The following is a 17,505-nucleotide window of genomic DNA, read 5'->3' as shown; positions in this document are numbered from 1 at the left end:
ATCAGAGCATATAACATATATCATAGCATATATCAAAATTTCAAAACAGATATTTCTCCCCCTGATATACTTCTCCCCCATATGGTAGAAGATCAAAATTTTAAAACCAAAAACCAGATATACTTCTCCCCCTTTGCCAACAATGAGAAAGTACAGCTGAAAAACCTTGTTTCCATATATATATATAATATTTTATAACAATAATGAATAATACTTGTCAAAAACTGATTTATAGTCCTGCAAAAATTGTTTCATGGATAGGGACCAAGACTCAAGTAGGGAGGTTGCCACTTCCTTCTCTGTCTGCATCTGGGATACCTGTTCCTCCATGGCATCTATTGTGCTTAGTTCCTATGTGACTGTCAAGGCATCCAAGTTCAAATAACACTTCTAAAGAATTTGCAGTCATGGAAGTAATACTAGTTGAAGCTCCTGCAAATCCCTAGACCGTGTGCTGATCTCTTGCTCCATCTTAGCTGACTGGATCTAGAACCGGTGAACGGTTTGCCCACATGCTGCAAAGGAGTCATAAGGAGTCTTGAATGTGCCCAAGTAGGACTGTAAGTCTGTTTGAAGCTGTTGCTTCTTGGCTAGCACATCATCACAGAATAGATGAGGTTGATAGATTTTGCTGAGTAGCAAGTTTCCCTCATCCAAGACATTCCTTATGTCCTTTTGATCTTTTAGTAGTTCATTCCTAAGCTCATTCAACTTCTTCACTAGAGCAACATTAAGAGCCTTTTGGTGCTCTTCCTTTACATTGGCCTCTACTACTTCTTCTAGACTCTGCACCTGATCATCCACTATAGTACACAGAAGTTTGAGTTGTGCTAGTGATGATTCAGTGTTAGGAAGATTAGTACTAGGGATTAAACTGGTAAGTGTGTCTACAGCCACTTGAATACTATCTTGTTCTCTTTTCCTGCGAATACCTTCAAGGCGCTCTTGGGAAACCTTGATGCTCTGCATAAGCTTAGACTCACTTGCATATTGGAGATCAATGGGGCTCGAGATAGCAGCTGGTTTGGCTTGGCTATCAGTTGCCTTAGGAGTCTCCATCTGTGTGCTCTTCATTGCTTCGATTGTCTTGTCTACTTCTTCCTTCTTTTTCCTCTCCTTCTCTTCCTTTTCTTTCTCTTCTCTCTTTTTCTTCTCTTCCTCTTCCATCTTCTTCTTGTCTTCTTCTTCTTTCTACTTCTGCTTTGCTTGTACCTTCTTCTTTGCTTCTTCTTCCTTCTTCTTCTATGCTTCCTCTTCCTTCTTATTTTGTTCTTCCTCTTCCTTCTTCCTCTTCTCTTCTACTTCGTTCTTCTTCTGTTCTCCCTCTTCCTTCTTCTTCTTCTCTTCTGCTTCCTTCTTCTTCTTCTCTTCCTCTTCCTTCTTTTTCTTCTCCTCTTCTTCCTTCTTTCTCTTTTCTTCCTTATCCTCTTCTTCTTTCTTTTTCCTGTCATCTTCTTGCTTCTTCTTTTCTTCATCTTTCTATTTCTCCTCTTCCTATTTCTTTTGTTTCTCATCTTCATCCTTCTTCTTTTTCTCTTCCTATTCCTTTGTTGATTGTTGTGTGTCCTTAGCTTGTTCACCACCCTGATCGGCCATTTGCCACTGTTCAATTCCCTCAGAAGGTATGTCTTGAGTGACATCATCTACATCCAGGGCATCGACATCGATGGTGTCAATTGGTTCTTCAACTAGGTTTCCTTCCTCATCAAAGACCTCATCCGGTTTGGAAATAACCGGTTCCTTTTCTGCCTGGAGGTTGGCCATTCGTGCTTTGTGAGAGCTGATATCATGAGCCATATGCTGATGTGTATCTTTTTCAACATCATCAACTCTCCCCTCCAACAACTAGAGTCTTCTTCTCCTTGTGAAGAAGAGACCTTTATTTTGATCCAGGGCATCAAATAATTCTGAATTATAGAGTTTGGGGAAGTACTGTGCAAAGACTTTCTCCCTAATCTCCTGTTCCTTTTCAATGGCAATGTGCCATTTATTATCTAATGCTTTAAATAATGAATCCGGTGTCTAAGATTTAATCTCTAATGGTGACCAGTCATTTTTACATAAATAAAGAATGATTTCCTGTAGTACTTCATCTTTTTCCTCACTATTAAATTCATCATAATAGTCTATTAAAACATGAAGTAGCTTTCTCCTAATATTTTTTACTCTTCTTTGACAATGTGTCAAAGGTTTGTAAGAGGAGATGTCTATATTTACTGGTGCGGATATTGTCGGTTCATTCTTCTTCATCTTCTTTGTCTATCTTGCTTTCTTTGGCTGTTCATCAGACTCAGTTTCTTTGGAGTCCAGTTCATTTGCCTTAGTCTTCCTCTTTCTTTCAAAGACTTTTTCTAGTGTTACCTCCGATTTCTTCTTTGCCGATGACCACTTGGTCACTCTTGGAGTTGTAGTGGTAGCCGGTGTCGATGCTGTAGGCATTGCCTTAGCTTTCTTAGTTGCCAGTTCTTTTCCTTTCTTTACCAATGGTTCTTCAACCAGTGCAATCCTCTCCAAGTAGGTTCCGGTCCTCTTAGCCTTTGGATCAAGAGGCGAGGCAATAAGGGTTGAGGCATACCCTTCTAGCATGTCAAACATGACTTCATAGCCCATTGGCTCTACCTCCTCCATTCTAGGCTCAATAGCCTCCATTAGGCATTTGTCCACCTGAATAGTGAAACAAATGTCATCTTCGTATTTCTTCACTATGTCACCTAACATTCTTACCCTCTAACTCATCTTTCTTCTGAACTCATCAAAATATTTGTTCAGTACCTTAGGGTATCCGGTTCCAATGGCTTGCACACTTTCCTTTATCTACTTGGTTATTGGTTGGTCAGGGGACCACTGGACATCTCCTACACCAGAAAAGTAGCCTTGGAAATAGAAAAACAACCCTACCAGCAGTTGTCCAAACTTAAACCTTAGTGAGTTGTCCTGTTTGATTGCCTTAAGATTTAACAGGAGTTGCCTCTACATGCTGGTGCATAAGTCGAAAGATGCATCCTCTTTTATCATTCGGTAAGCAACATTTACCACTACAGCAAATATAGAATTAATCTTGCTAGCTGAAAACATTTTGTATCCTATCACCATGCAGGCGTATTTCACCAGATCATCCTTGATAGGATTGACTATCATACCCTGTGAATCACTTGTTGAACTGGTGAGCTTGGTCATTTCCATTTTGCTCACTTTTCTCAGGACTGGCACTTCCCCTATGTTGCAGAAACTGGTGACTGCATGAATTGCTTGAGGCGTGATATCATGCATCCTCTCCAGGTACATCTTGTCACCATGGACTCTGCTCAAAATAATTCTGATATGATCCTCCGTGAAATCTTCCAGAAAATATATTGCGTTGTGGAATTTCTTCTTCTCTATGACACTAAATTCTGGTTTGATCTTTTTGTCCTTTCTGCAAAATAGACCTAACTGAGTGTGAATGGCTAAAGACCCTAGGTCTTCTATTTTGCAATCAATATAATTAGAAATTCCTTTTTCGACTATGACTCTAGCTAGGACTTGTGACAAAGAATTATATTTAGACTTCCTCTAAATAAAACTTTCCAACTCTATGGATGTACTCAAACTTGTATGTGATGCAGAAGCCATTGAAGAGTATTTCAAGAACATGAAAAAATACCTTTCAAATGCGAATTTCGGGCTTCCTGATTCTACTTCACTTCACTCTCCGTCGGATGCCAAATCACCACTTTGAGTTCTCCACTACCACTTGCAAACTGGATTTGAATCTCTTTCAAGGTTATTCACTTTCTTGAAATCAAAACTCAAATAGCCTTTTCTTCGCTCTGCACTTGAAAAAATTTCTTCACTCGAAAACAGATAGTGAGAAATGATTTGAAAAATGCATTTATACATGTCTCTCACCTACCATAATTAATGCTCCTCTATTAGGGCCTAAACCCTAATTTGCCTTTTTACCATTTCTGGTCTTCTGCCAAGCAACAGGTATCACATACCAGTTAAGGTCTTTTATTGGTGTCAACTGGGGGTTTGAAAGCATTTCACCATTTGCTCCCCCCAAGCCTTTAAGGCTTAGTTTGTTGGTTCCAATATTTCCACACTAGGTGTAGAAATCGGTTCCTCTTCCAACATTATTTGTTTCTTCTTCCATGTTTTCTTCATGTCTCCTTGAACTTTTTCAACATCTATTTCTCCTTCTTGAGTGACCGATATATCATCAGATATACTTTTTCTACTTCTGCATAATCTTGCAATGTGACTTGATTTGTTGCAGTGATAGAAAACAAGTCCAGGTGCTCTCCAAGGTCCATTGTACATGTTTCCATTCTTCCTGCTGCATGCTACAGTAGAGTGACCATGACCATGATAGATCATACAACTTTCTCTCCATCCGGTTGCCGCTTGATGACCACCGCTTCTTGACTGATGATTGAAGACATTAAACCAGTTGTGGTTCCAGTTCATAAAAGGTTCAGGACCAGTTCCTTGGGTCCTCTGAGGATATCTTCCAGTGTTATTCATTATAGACCTACATTCAAATGCTCTATGCCCAAGCTTGTTTCATGCATAACAATGACCATTGAATTTATTGGATCTAGGTACATCATTGATAAAATAAGGAAAATTATTGTAGGCTTTTCTCCTACATACATTGGTAGTGTGTCCTTCTTTAAGATAGTTAAAGAAAACAGGTTTGAATTTTTGCTTACCTTTTCCTTTGAGTACCGGTTGCTTCTTTGATGCTTCAGCATTTGTTCCTGAGGATTCTCCTTCCTCATATCTAGAAAAACCAAGACTATTGGTATTCTTGGCTGGTCTAGATGACTCAAGCTTTTTCTCTAGCTTGACAATACTTTTGCCAAACTTAGCAAGTATTTCCTTTGACTCCAAGAGTTCTTTGGAAATAGTAGTGTTTGTCTCCATTAGACTTGCATTTTCTGAGATGGCTATGTTCAGTTCTCCTTGCATGTCTTCCTTTTCCATTTGGCTCTCATGAAAGCGAGCAGTCAGTGCACTAATCTCTTGTTTCAACTTGGAGATCTCATGATCTCTGTCCTTTACCAGATCTTCAGCTTTCCTCCGATTCTCAAGCTCTTGACTAAACCGAATAGTCAATCCTTCCAAATCCTTTCTCAGATTGAAGTTTGAATCATTCGGCTTATTTACTTCAGCAATCATGGCTTCCATGTTAGCTTCATCTTCAGAACTACTTTCAGATAGCTCCATCAGCCTCTCTGCATGTTCTCTCCTTTTTGCTTGAGATGCCTTCTATTTGACCATAAGGTCATGATAGGCTTGCTCAGACTTAGTGAGCCATTGAGTAAGTTCCCTTAAGGTGTATTCCCCCATATCTCTTTCCAAGTGGTTAAACTTATAGAAAGGTAGGCTCTGATACCAATTGATGAATACTAAGAGGGGGGTTGAATTAGTATGCCAAAAATTACTGCACTAAAACACTTACATAGTCTAAAGATAAACTGGTAAAGCAGTCTAACAGTCAGACCAGTTACCACACATGCAAACCAAAATGTGAATATAGCATTCACCCACAAAAGCAATACAACCATAACACAAGATATTTGATGTGGAAACCCAACTGGGAAAAACCATGGTGAGATGGAACTCACAAGTCACTATCTGCAGAATAGAAACCAGACTGGTTAAGGTCTTACAATGTTCTTCACTAGAACAAATCGTGTTAGGGATCTCAATCTCTGTTAGGAGATAAGTCCGATTAAAGACTACCTTGTTAGAGGATTTTAGATTCACATGTGTGAACCACCTTGTTAGAGGATTTTACAAAGGCTTTGAGGCCTACCTGGTTAAGGGCTACAGACTTGTCAAAGATGTGAGTAATCAACAAGTGTTTGATCTATCTAATAGCACAAACTGCTTGGTTAGATCTAGTATTGCTCACAGCTACTGCATTCTAGCATTACTTCAGTCTTCTCTCTCTCTCTCTCTCACAGTTACAACTTGATCTTCTCAGACAAGATCATTCTCAATCTTCCACCTTAAACCCTAGCTCGACATTAACCCTTTTTGCAACAACTTAAAACCCTAGACATGATGTCCTTGTAAAGGAATCTGATTTCATGTGGGTCCAATAGGATTACATTATAATTTCCTAGGTTCAATGAATCTAGACATACTTAGTAACATGACAAAAAAAGCACCATCAATGTGTTGACACCGTCAAGCAATCGGTGGATTGGTAACTCATCACAAAATGCCGATTGGTAACTCATCACAGAGTATTACCGGTTCATACAAAAATACCGGTTGCTGGTTTGACAAAAATGAAGACTGGTAAGAATGTGTTGTGCCGCTTTTCTCCCTCATACCGCTTGAGATCTACGAACCGCTTGGGGTCGACATGCCACTTCAGACCGGGAAACACATTCTGCAAAATCACCACTAGTCTAAAGACTAGTATACCACATACTAGTTGGAACAAATAATGGTTGAGCATGAGCTCATACATATAAAGGGGATCTCAATACAAGTGTGTGTCCATCAATGATAATCACAACATAAACAACAAAAATGCCAACAAATACCACTCAACAAAGGAAAAGCGGATCCTTAGAAAGGGTAGGAGAGATCAATGCCCCCCAAGTGTAGGGACAATGAACACAACCTCTAAGGAGAGATTATGCATAAGAGAAATGCACAATTCTAAGAAAAAAAAAGGGTCCTAAACAAGGAATGCACATATACTCACATGAAGGAATATTCCCAATGCAAGAAAATACATCAAGATATGCAAAACACAACTCTAAAGATGTAATCTTCAAAGAGAAAGAGAGAATTGGATATGTTTATTGTCCTTTCCCCCCAAGTGAGGAAACAAGGAATAAAAATGTGTTTCTACCCCAAAATATTTATTATTGAAATAGAATCACCACTCATTACAAAGAGCCCCCAATGAAGTTAACTACTAGTGTATAGTATGAGGAGAAATACAAAGGGTGAATGGAGTGCTAAGGCACTACCTCTTCACCAAGAATAAGTGAAAGATTGGTTGTAAGATCTATGAAAGCTTGACCATATTGGTCTTGAACAAATGTTTAAAATGATTTAGAATTTCCAAGAGGATGAGGATAACCATGATGAAAAAGACAATGTAGATGTTGGATATTGTTGCTACTAGGATATATTGTTCTTATTGATGTCAACATATTCCTGTGTTTTGGTGTTCCAGTGATTGCAGAGAGTTGATCTAGTTGGTTTATCTATTTTATATGTTAAATCAACTAGAGACACTTGATTTAGTGCTGGTTTCATGATTCTATGTGGTGATTTTATCATGTTATGGATTTTAGTATGACGATTGGTTTTTCAGTGTTTAGTGTTGTATTGTTCTGGTATTTGATCCGTTATGCTCTAGAATGATTATATCTTGAGTTGTGGATTTGGGAGAGTGTTTGGGATGTTCATGTGTATCTTTAATTTAGATTGTTCATGATTTGGTGCTCTACAAGGTATCTCTCTAGTCCCAGTTGTTGTTGAGTTTTCTTGAGTATCAGTGTGTTGATCGATGAAAATTTGATTAAATGGTGTTGGTGCTATTGGAATCCAAGAACACTAAGAGGGGGGGGTGAATCAATGTTCTGCCTTTAATATAGGACTTTACCTTATTACAACATACACATATAAACTAGTGAATGAAGAAACATATAATATGAAGTAAATAAACCAGCCACATGAATGAACACCATAACACACTAAATTTTATACATGGAAAACCTCAAAGAGGACAAACCTTGGTGGGATTTGTGACCCACAATATTAATTCACTGGCCATATGAAAGATATTACATATCATCGAGACCTACACATACAGGAAGGCACACTTCCTAGAGCACACTACTCAACACAAAAGAGTCTCACTAATTACAAGCTTCTGCTGAGATAAAACAATAATGATAAACTCACAAAATGTATCTGCAATGCCAAAAAGAGTTTTGGTTAAAGCTTTATTCTGTATCGGTTCATAAACCATGAACCCTTCTATCGGTATCTCCTTTGATCTAAGAATGCTCTATAAACCATCTACTGATCATTGCACAATATAACTTTTGCATACAAATGACCTACATACATATCCTTCGCATCACACTATTCTTCTACCTTGTCATATAACATAATGAATTAATAGACTGACTTATATACCCTTTACAAACAATATGCCTTATGTCAAATTACAATACAAAATATATTAAATGTTGGGCATATACAATAATTACAAAATGATTTTACAAATAAAACTTTTTAGATCCTTGACTCATGTCGGCTTCACTGAAGTGCTAGATGTCAGTGTCAGTGTCGGTGATGACCCTAATTACTCCAATGTCAGTATCTGTCAGTGTATGCCTCCAAATACCGGTAGTTGCTGGTATACACCTTCAATAGAATCATGTTGCCATCAATGACAACATATGAATCCAATGAGTCTAAATTGCCAACAATCTTCCCCTTTGGCATTGATGGCAACATTCATGTAAAAAATAGATTCCCTGTCGGTTCAACTAAAACATGCTCCCCCTAAGCTGATTGACTATGTTTACAATATACTCTCTATCTAATATCTTCCCCCTAGGATTATATACATATACATATTTTTCACATACATATACTCCCCCTTTGGCATCAATGCCAAATACCAGTGAAAGAATTGAAAGAATAATTACAGATTACTTTATCGGAGCTTGACCAATTTCAAGATTTTGGGATAAACTTTCTCTAGTAACTATATATAGGTATCCCAACCAGTTTTGAGTGTTTTGGATATGGATACAATTCTACTCAGTAAATGGGCTAGTGTTTCTTTCTCAGTGACTTATGTCGGTGTGGGCTTTGCAAGCATATCAATGCATTCCTTCTTATGCACACCAAGCGAATCCAATCTTGGACTCACCAAACGTTTGAGACTCCTTGCTCTCTGAATAATCTTGTCTCTTTCCTTTTCAAAAGAAAAAAATTGGTTGTAAGAATTTCTTGTAACTCCTTTATCCTCTTGCCTACATTTGTTGTAAGAATTTCTATATTACAACAGACCCTGTAGATATTAGTAAATTGTTTCAAATAATTTTTAATAACTATAAGTTTCTCTTCAACCTTCCTCTTTTTTGTCGCAACAATATGCTCAAAAGTGGCTTTCTTAGCCAAAGTAAATCTTTCAAGTGCTTTCTTGTCAGAAATCTGTTGTAATGATTGAAAGTTTTTAGATATGTGCTCTATCAATACCTTAAGCTTGCTGGAAGGGCTTGCTTCATTTTCAATCATACAATTAGGAATCAATCTGTGCAAAACTGTTATTGACTGATCTATAATTCCTTTGTCTGCAGATCCCTCCTTCATTAACTTTTGAGTAGCCATCATCATTAGCTCTATGGGACTCATCTCTATGATTGATTTCTTCTCAACTTGAGAAGTGTCAATTACCAAAAGTTTTGTTGGGGAATCAACTGCTGGTATGGTACTGGGTGTCTTATCAATCTCCTTTTCCTTATCCTATTTTACATTGGTGGCTGCACCACTTGGTGTAGTATCTGTTACTGCTAGTGAAGTATTATCCACAATCTTATCAGTATCCTGTACATTACCTATATTACCTTGCTTAGATTGGACAAATATTGTCTCTACCTTTTTAGTCTATACAATCTCATTAGTTTTAAGATTAACTACCAGTTCATTCAAAATTTGATCTGAACTTCCCAAAATTCCTTTCCCTTTAGATTTGTTTGGAATGGTGGGAGTTGTTGCCTTAGCAAATTCTTCTTGAGAAGTAAGGAAATCAGGATTCTTTTGGAATAATTTATCCCAACCATCTTTGGTCTCATTTATTATTTCATTGACTCTACCCATCATTAAGCTTATTTATTGGGGTTTGCTGTTAAAGATTGTTCTATTTGCAATTTCTATACATCTTTTCATTTCCTCATTATTTATAAAATGACACATACTCAAAAGTTCAACTTCTTTAATCTCTTTGTCCCTCTTGATTGCATCTAACTTATTATACAATGATAAAGGAATTTATTTCAAAATCTCTACCAAAGCCTTCTTATATATGTCTAAATGTAACAAAATTGCTTCTTCTATTTTATTTTGCTCATTACCATCTAAATCATCATATAAATTTGACACATTCTTCAAAATTCCATCTTTTGTTACCTCATCACTTAACTCTGCACAAGTCATATTACCAAATTCATTTGCTTCATCACTCTTACTCTTCTTCTTGTTGGGGGTTGCAGGAGCAGATGGAGCAGGCTTCCTCTTCTGAGTAGGTTTTCTTGCCGGAGGTGTGGATTCTCTTGTTACCTTTCATACTAGCTTCCTCCTTGGTTCCACCTTCTTCTCTTCTATCAGAGGCTTGTCAACTTTCTTCCTCTGTACCCTTCTGAATGCAAGAGGTTGATTATCCTCTAGATCAGAATTAGAAGTGATAGGAGATATGAAAGTTGCTGGCCTCTTTACCTCAGGAGCACTTTTCACTACAGTTGTTGCAGCTACCATTGCCGGTTGATCTACTAGTTTAGATCTAGAGCCTAGTTCTATATATATCCTGTGAATTACATTCTGAATGAAGGGAGACATTTTTTCTATCTTCTTTTCCTTTCTTTTCTTGTTGAAACCAATTTTAACCTCAAGAGCCTTCTCCTCTGTAGTACCAAAGTGTTCAGCCTTATCATCCAAAGGAGCATCAATCAACATTTTAGCATATAGTTCCAAGATGATTTCATCAACTTCATAACCCAATTTAGTGACCCATATTGTTCTAAGTTCCACCGCTTCTATGAGTGTCTCATCTATTTTTACCATGAAGCAAATTTCAGTGGAGTATTTATCCACGATGTGTTAGGAGATTCTTTCCCTCAGTCTCATGTTCTCTTGAAAAGTTTTAAAGAAGCCCAAAGATTCTCATCCCTACTACTGCCAAGACTATTGATTGCATCTTTGATCTACGTGCCTACCATTATGTCATGAGCCCATCATTTCTTTCCCATACCCAGTAGCTCATTCATGAAATATAACATCAAGAAGACAATAAGATTTCTAAACTGGAAAGTTCATTTCTTAACCCCTTTGATCTTGCCAAGATTTAACATCAATTAACTTCTTAACCATTCACATAAATCATACTTTCCATTATTATTTATCATTTGATATGCAATATGGATATAGGAATTGGCAATAGAGTTCAATCGACTTGACTGTGTTACCTTGTAATCGATGATCATGCTGGCAAATTTCACGTATGTATCTTTGATGGTGCTAACCCTCATCGACCTTCCATCATGGGTTGCACCAGTGATATTTTCAACCTCAATGTTGGAGACCTTCTTCCGTGGTTTTTGTCCAACTTTGGGTAAGTTGGTGACTGCTTGAATTGCTTCTTTGGTGATCATGTGAGGCCAGTCCAGCCAAATGAATTTTTTATGGACCATTCTCAGAACATATCTAATCATTTCATCCTTGAATTCTAGTATATATAGAATTTAGGTTAACCCTAGGTCTTCAATGATTTGATATTCCGGCTTGATTGTTTTGAAGCTGCCTAGTATCACAGATTGATACATTCCCTTGATTTCCTCAGTGCCTAAGTCCTCCAAGGTGCAGTGAATATAAGCCCTGACGTCTTCCACATAAACTACGCCATCAGGAACCCTTGAAAATGTGCCAGTAGAGTCTTCCTTCATTGCAATTTGAGGAACTTCCTTAAAAATAGGTCTAAGCCTATCCTTAACCTCAGCAACAATGGGATTCTTAATGAAAGTAGGAGCAAATAATGATCTGGATGCCATTTCAAAGAAATACCTAGATAACGATGGTCAGTTGAAATATTTTGATTACTTCTCAGATAACTGTTGGAAATCTTTCAAAATGCCTTTTCTCACTCTTGATCACCTATGATTCACCTTTTCTTTTCTCTAGTTTTCTTGAGTGCTAGGTGAGTGAAAATGAGTCCATTTTCCCTTTTTATCAGTGAGTAAACCCTAATCCTTCACTTGCATAAATTCTTAGCGGTGTGCCCTATCGGATGTCGGTTTCACAGTTTTATGCCAGATAAACCTTCATCAATAATCAATACAACTCTCTAGATCTCTTCCAGGGAATATGCAAGATTGGCAATGAATTTTCCAACCCCTAAGGCGTATGCCTCAGTTACCAGTTGAATTTATGGCTGGTGCAAGAATGCTCAGTTCTACCGGTTGAGTTAATGGTGTAGTTATTGATGTAGTTGCATCTCCACTTGGTTCTTCAGACTTTCTAACCCATCTCTTGGTGTGATCTTGTTGTATTTCATCTACCTTTTTCTTTCCTTTCTCATTTGCTTTATCATTGCTAACCAGTTTAGTCTTTCTTCTATAGTACTTAGTAATATGACCTATTTTGTTGCATACATAACATATAACATTTTTCTTTTGAATTGCTTTGACATATCCGGTGTCATTCCTTGACCTACATTGACTAGCCAAATGTCCAAACTTTCCACATGCATGACATTTAACATTCATTCTACAATCTTCTAACTTATGACCATATTTCTTGTAATTTGTGCATTGATCGAGAACTGAATTGTAGTTTTGATTTCTCTATTTCTACATTGTTTAGCCATATGCCCAAATTTATTACAAACAAAGCATCTACCATTGAATTTGTAAGCATTAGATTTCCTTACCAATTTCCTTTGGTCTGATGATTTCTACATATCGGTTGTCTAATTTTCATTTGCAGTATCAGAGCTTTTGCCTTGTACAAATCCAAGTCCTCTAGAATCTTCACTCTACCATTGTCTTCTCAATAAATCATCCAATTGTGCAGCACTGATCCTAAATTTTTCTTTATACTCACTTGTAGTAGTCAGATCATCTCTCAGAGCCATTATTTATCTTTCAAGCTCTTGTTCATTATTCCGAGATTATACCAAATCAGTTCTCAATAGATTATTCTCATGAGCCAATCTGCCACATTCTTCAAATTTGTTCTTCAAAGATACAACAATATTTTCTTCCTTCTTCTTTCTATCCTCAATATCTTTTGACATCCTCATAGTCAGGTCTTGCATTTCATTCTTCATGAGCATGTTTTCTTGACTTAGTTTCTGACATTGTTCCTTAAGTGCATTTTACTCTTCACCATCCTGGTTTTGCAAAAGTTCCTTCCTCTTAGCTTGAGCTAATGATAACCTTTCTTGCAGAATAAGAATGAGTTCATTAGAAGAATTCAATTCATCTTGCAACTTTAAGTTCTTCATCCTTTTAGCATCATAATCCTAAAGTGCCATCTCAAGTTGCTTCTCCATAGCCATGTTCAATGATCCCACTTTCAGGATCTTCCTCAAGTTGTTAAACTTCTTCTGAGGTACCAGGCTCTGATACCAATTGTCGGAATCCAAGAACACTAAGAGGGGGGGGGGGTGAATCAATGTTTTCCCTGTAATATAAGATTTTACCTTATTACAACATACACATATAAACCGGTAAATGAAGAAACATATAACATGAAGTAAATAAACTAGCCACATGAATGAACACCATAACACACTGAATTTTATACGTGGAAAACCTCAAAGAGGAAAAACCATGGTGGGATTTGTGACCCACAACATCAATTCACTGGCCATATGAAGGATATTGCATAGCATGGGGGCTTGTACATGCAGGAAGGAACACTACCTAGAGCATACTGCTCAACACAAAAGAATCTCACTAACTACAAGCTTTTGCTAAGATAAAACAATAATGGTGAACTCACAAAATGCATCTGCAATGCCAAAAAGAGTTTTGGTTAAAGCTCTGTTTTGTACTGGTTCATAAACCCTAAACCCTTCTACTGGTATCTCCTTTCCTCCAATAATTCTCTACAAACCATCTATTGATCATTGCATGATATAAATTTTCTATACAAATCACCTACATACATATCCTTCGCATCACACTATTCTTCTACCTTGTCATATAACAAAATGACCTAATAGACTAACTTATATACCCTTTACAAACAATATGCATTATGTCATCTTACAATACAAAATATATTCAATGTCAGCCCTATACAATAATTATAAAATTATTTTACAAATAAAACTTTTCAGATCCCAAACTGATATCGGCTTCATTGAAGTGATGGATACTGGTGTTGGTGTCGGTGATGACCCTGATTAATCTAATGTTGGTATCTGTCGATGTATGCCTCAAAATGTCGGTATCTACCTTTAATAGAATCTTGTTGCCATCAATGAAAACATATGAATCCAATGAGTTTCAATTGCCAATAGGTGCAGCTATTGTGGATGGTTCTAACTTGATTGTTGGTGTTTCTTAATTGTGTCCTAGTTTTTTTGCTAGTCTACATTGATCATTGTGTGCATTATTGAGTTTCTTATGGGTTTGATGATGTTCTTTGTGTTATGTGACATTTTTAGTGGTGTAGCATGTTGCAAATAATCCTAGCATGATTTGGGTCCATGCTATGTCCTTGCCAACATTTTATTGGTCCGGTTATGGATTTATGTATCGTGTGATGTAATTTTGTAATTAGGTCTTAAGGGTTGAGCCGACCTTGTAGTCAAGGTTGATGACTTATATAAATAGGTGTCATATTCATGTAATTTGGATATTAACGTTGTGTTTGCATTATCAGAGAGTGGTATATGTGTTGGAATCAATGAACACTGAGAGGGAGGTGAATTAGTGTTTTGGAATTTGCAAACTTATTGATCTGATTCTTAAACCACTAGATGCATAAGAAGGAAAGCAAAGTGCATAAACATAAAGTGAAAAACCAAACAACCATAACACCAAGATTTTAATGTGGAAACTAGGAAAAGGATAAACCATGATGGGATTGAGTACCCATAATATTATTATACTATGGCCAATAGTAGAACAATATTACAAAAGGGGAATGCACTTGCATTCGGGCACACTGCCTAGAGCTCACTGCTCAATTACAAAAGGGCTACAACCTGGAGGAAGGATCACTACCTTATCGGGTAATATAATTGAATACAATAATGAGAGAACTAAAGTATAGCATCTAATTACACCAAAATATAGTTCTGGTTAGGCTGTACTTAGGTTTTGCAACTATTCTGTTATTCTTCTTGATTATTCTACTCTATCACGTACCAAAGCAACAAAACTTGTAAATTTACTCACATAGACTTCCTTCACTCATGACACACTCCAAAATGATTAACCAAGTCAATTTTATATATCCACATCAACAAAAAGAATCAATAACCATGTCGACTTCTAAAAACCATATAACGTGCAACATGAAACGTCTTCGACCAAGTCAGCTCAATCCAATCATAAATCCAAATGCGAACCAAAAAAAGATGATAAAATGCTTCCCATAAGTCATCCCAATCACCTCAAACATGAAACTAATCACCAAAATTAACCCAATGATTTTGCAGCACACATTACACAAAAATAGCTCTGTCCTAACTCAAATTACTAGATACCGGAGCTCTAAAATTGTACACAATTCAACACTAGATATCAAGATCATGAGATAATCTATCTTGAACCTTGAATCAACTGTCTTGATCATGGCAACCGAAAATACATCACCAAAATCAAGATGTGCACCATGATCTCATTCTCTATCCGTTACTATGTTCCTCCTTCTAGACTTATGCCTAAGAACAGAATGGCTTTCGATAAACCAAATCTATGTACACCAGATGTGATCTGCAAATAGAGTTGCCATCAATGACAACCCCTAAATATCTATCATGCACCAATCATCACAGAAATAGTGTCTCTTGCCAACAGTCTCCTGCTTTGACATTGATGGAAACACTGTGAAAAATGAACTATACACTTAAGATTGCAAAAACTCAAAATTTTCAAACTCACAAAAAATATACAAGCTGCCCCTAAGAATATACACCATTTTTCACTCTTCTCTCTCCCCCTTTGACAGTAATGCCCAAGGGTCTGCCAAAATTGATATACAAAGATATGTACAACTGCTCACAAAAACTTGAAGATGTTTGTAAACATTATTCTAAGGGACACAAATGATTATCCCATGCCTTCTTTAAGCTCTCCAAAATGCTTATCATTCCACTAAAATGGTAGGCATTCATTTTTGCTCCCTATCTATCTATAAGAACGAGCTTATTTAGTGTATCCTTAGCATCCTACATGCTACTCATCAAAAAATCTATCTAAGCAGTAATAAGACTCCTCACTTCTGACACTCTACCCAAAAATCTATCCTTCTCTTGCTTTAAAGTCTTGATCTTATTCAATACACTCAAAACTTGGAGTTCAAAATTGCTAGTCGAACCTGATTATGGTGTGTATGATTGTGATATACTCACTAGCTGACCTTCACGTTCCCTTATTTTCTTGTCAATGTCTATAACGAATTTAGGAAAAATTAAATATGACATATATATATATTACCTCCTTCATCGATTGCATCCTGAATAATTTTTAGTGCAGTTTCAAAACTGACTCTATCATCTTCAATCATCTTCAAAAATTGTTTTATTTTCATTGCATTGAATTGATTAAAAAATTTAATGTTTACTGCCTTCTCTAAAGAGTCAAAATGGGAACCATCAACATTTATTAAACCCTTGAGCTTACTAGAGGGATCAAATGTTTTTGGTTTGAAAGATGGCATGATTTTCTCCAACATATCTCCGACCAATGAAATTAACTCCTTGTTAGTAGAATGGGACTTAAGAAAGTCCTCACTGGCTTTTTCTTGACCAAGAGTTGCCAATTTTAGTGCTTGAATGAGAGATAGAGAACTCAAGTCAATCAGCCCTTGACCAGAATCATCTAAGTCAATAGCAATTTATCTCCCTTTATTAGCAACAGTGTCTCTTGCCTATGTTGTTGAAGCTTGATCTGCCTTCTCTTCTCCTTTCTCCTTTTCTATATCCTCTGCACTCTCATCCTTCTCACCTTTTTTCACCATCATCCTTATCCTTATCTGCATTCACTATCTCCTGAACTGCTTTCTTTGACACAACTTCAATTACCAGAGGTTCTTGTACATCATCACTAGAGATATCATTTGCACCTTCAACATTGTCAACTGGATTTTGATTATTATACTATCCTTCCGGAGTGACTTTCTCAGGTGAATGATCATTTTTCTTATTAGGGACAACAACATGTACTTCAGGAGAAGATGTGTCTCGAGATGGTTCTTAAGGATTCACATCAACCCTTTGATCTATCAAAAACTATCTCAAAATTGTTTTAGTCTCCTTTGTCACCTCATCTATTTTCCCTAGCACAAGCTTATTCACCCTATTCTTTCTTTAGAATCTATCCTTGGCAAGCTTCAATAATATAATAAATTCATTCTTAGAAATGTCTGAAGATAGATTTACCAGAACATACTCCTTTATTCTCTCATCTTCTAAACTTTCTATATGCCTTCTTGCATCCAAAATGCCATACAGGCTTTTAGGAATCATAGATGCAAGTTCTATGAATACCTTACTATAAACATCCATATATTCAACAACAA

The sequence above is a fragment of the Cryptomeria japonica genome, chromosome 5 (assembly GCF_030272615.1).
Source record: "Cryptomeria japonica chromosome 5, Sugi_1.0, whole genome shotgun sequence".
Lineage (NCBI taxonomy): Eukaryota > Viridiplantae > Streptophyta > Pinopsida > Cupressales > Cupressaceae > Cryptomeria > Cryptomeria japonica.
Note: the sequence above shows the minus strand (reverse complement) of the source record.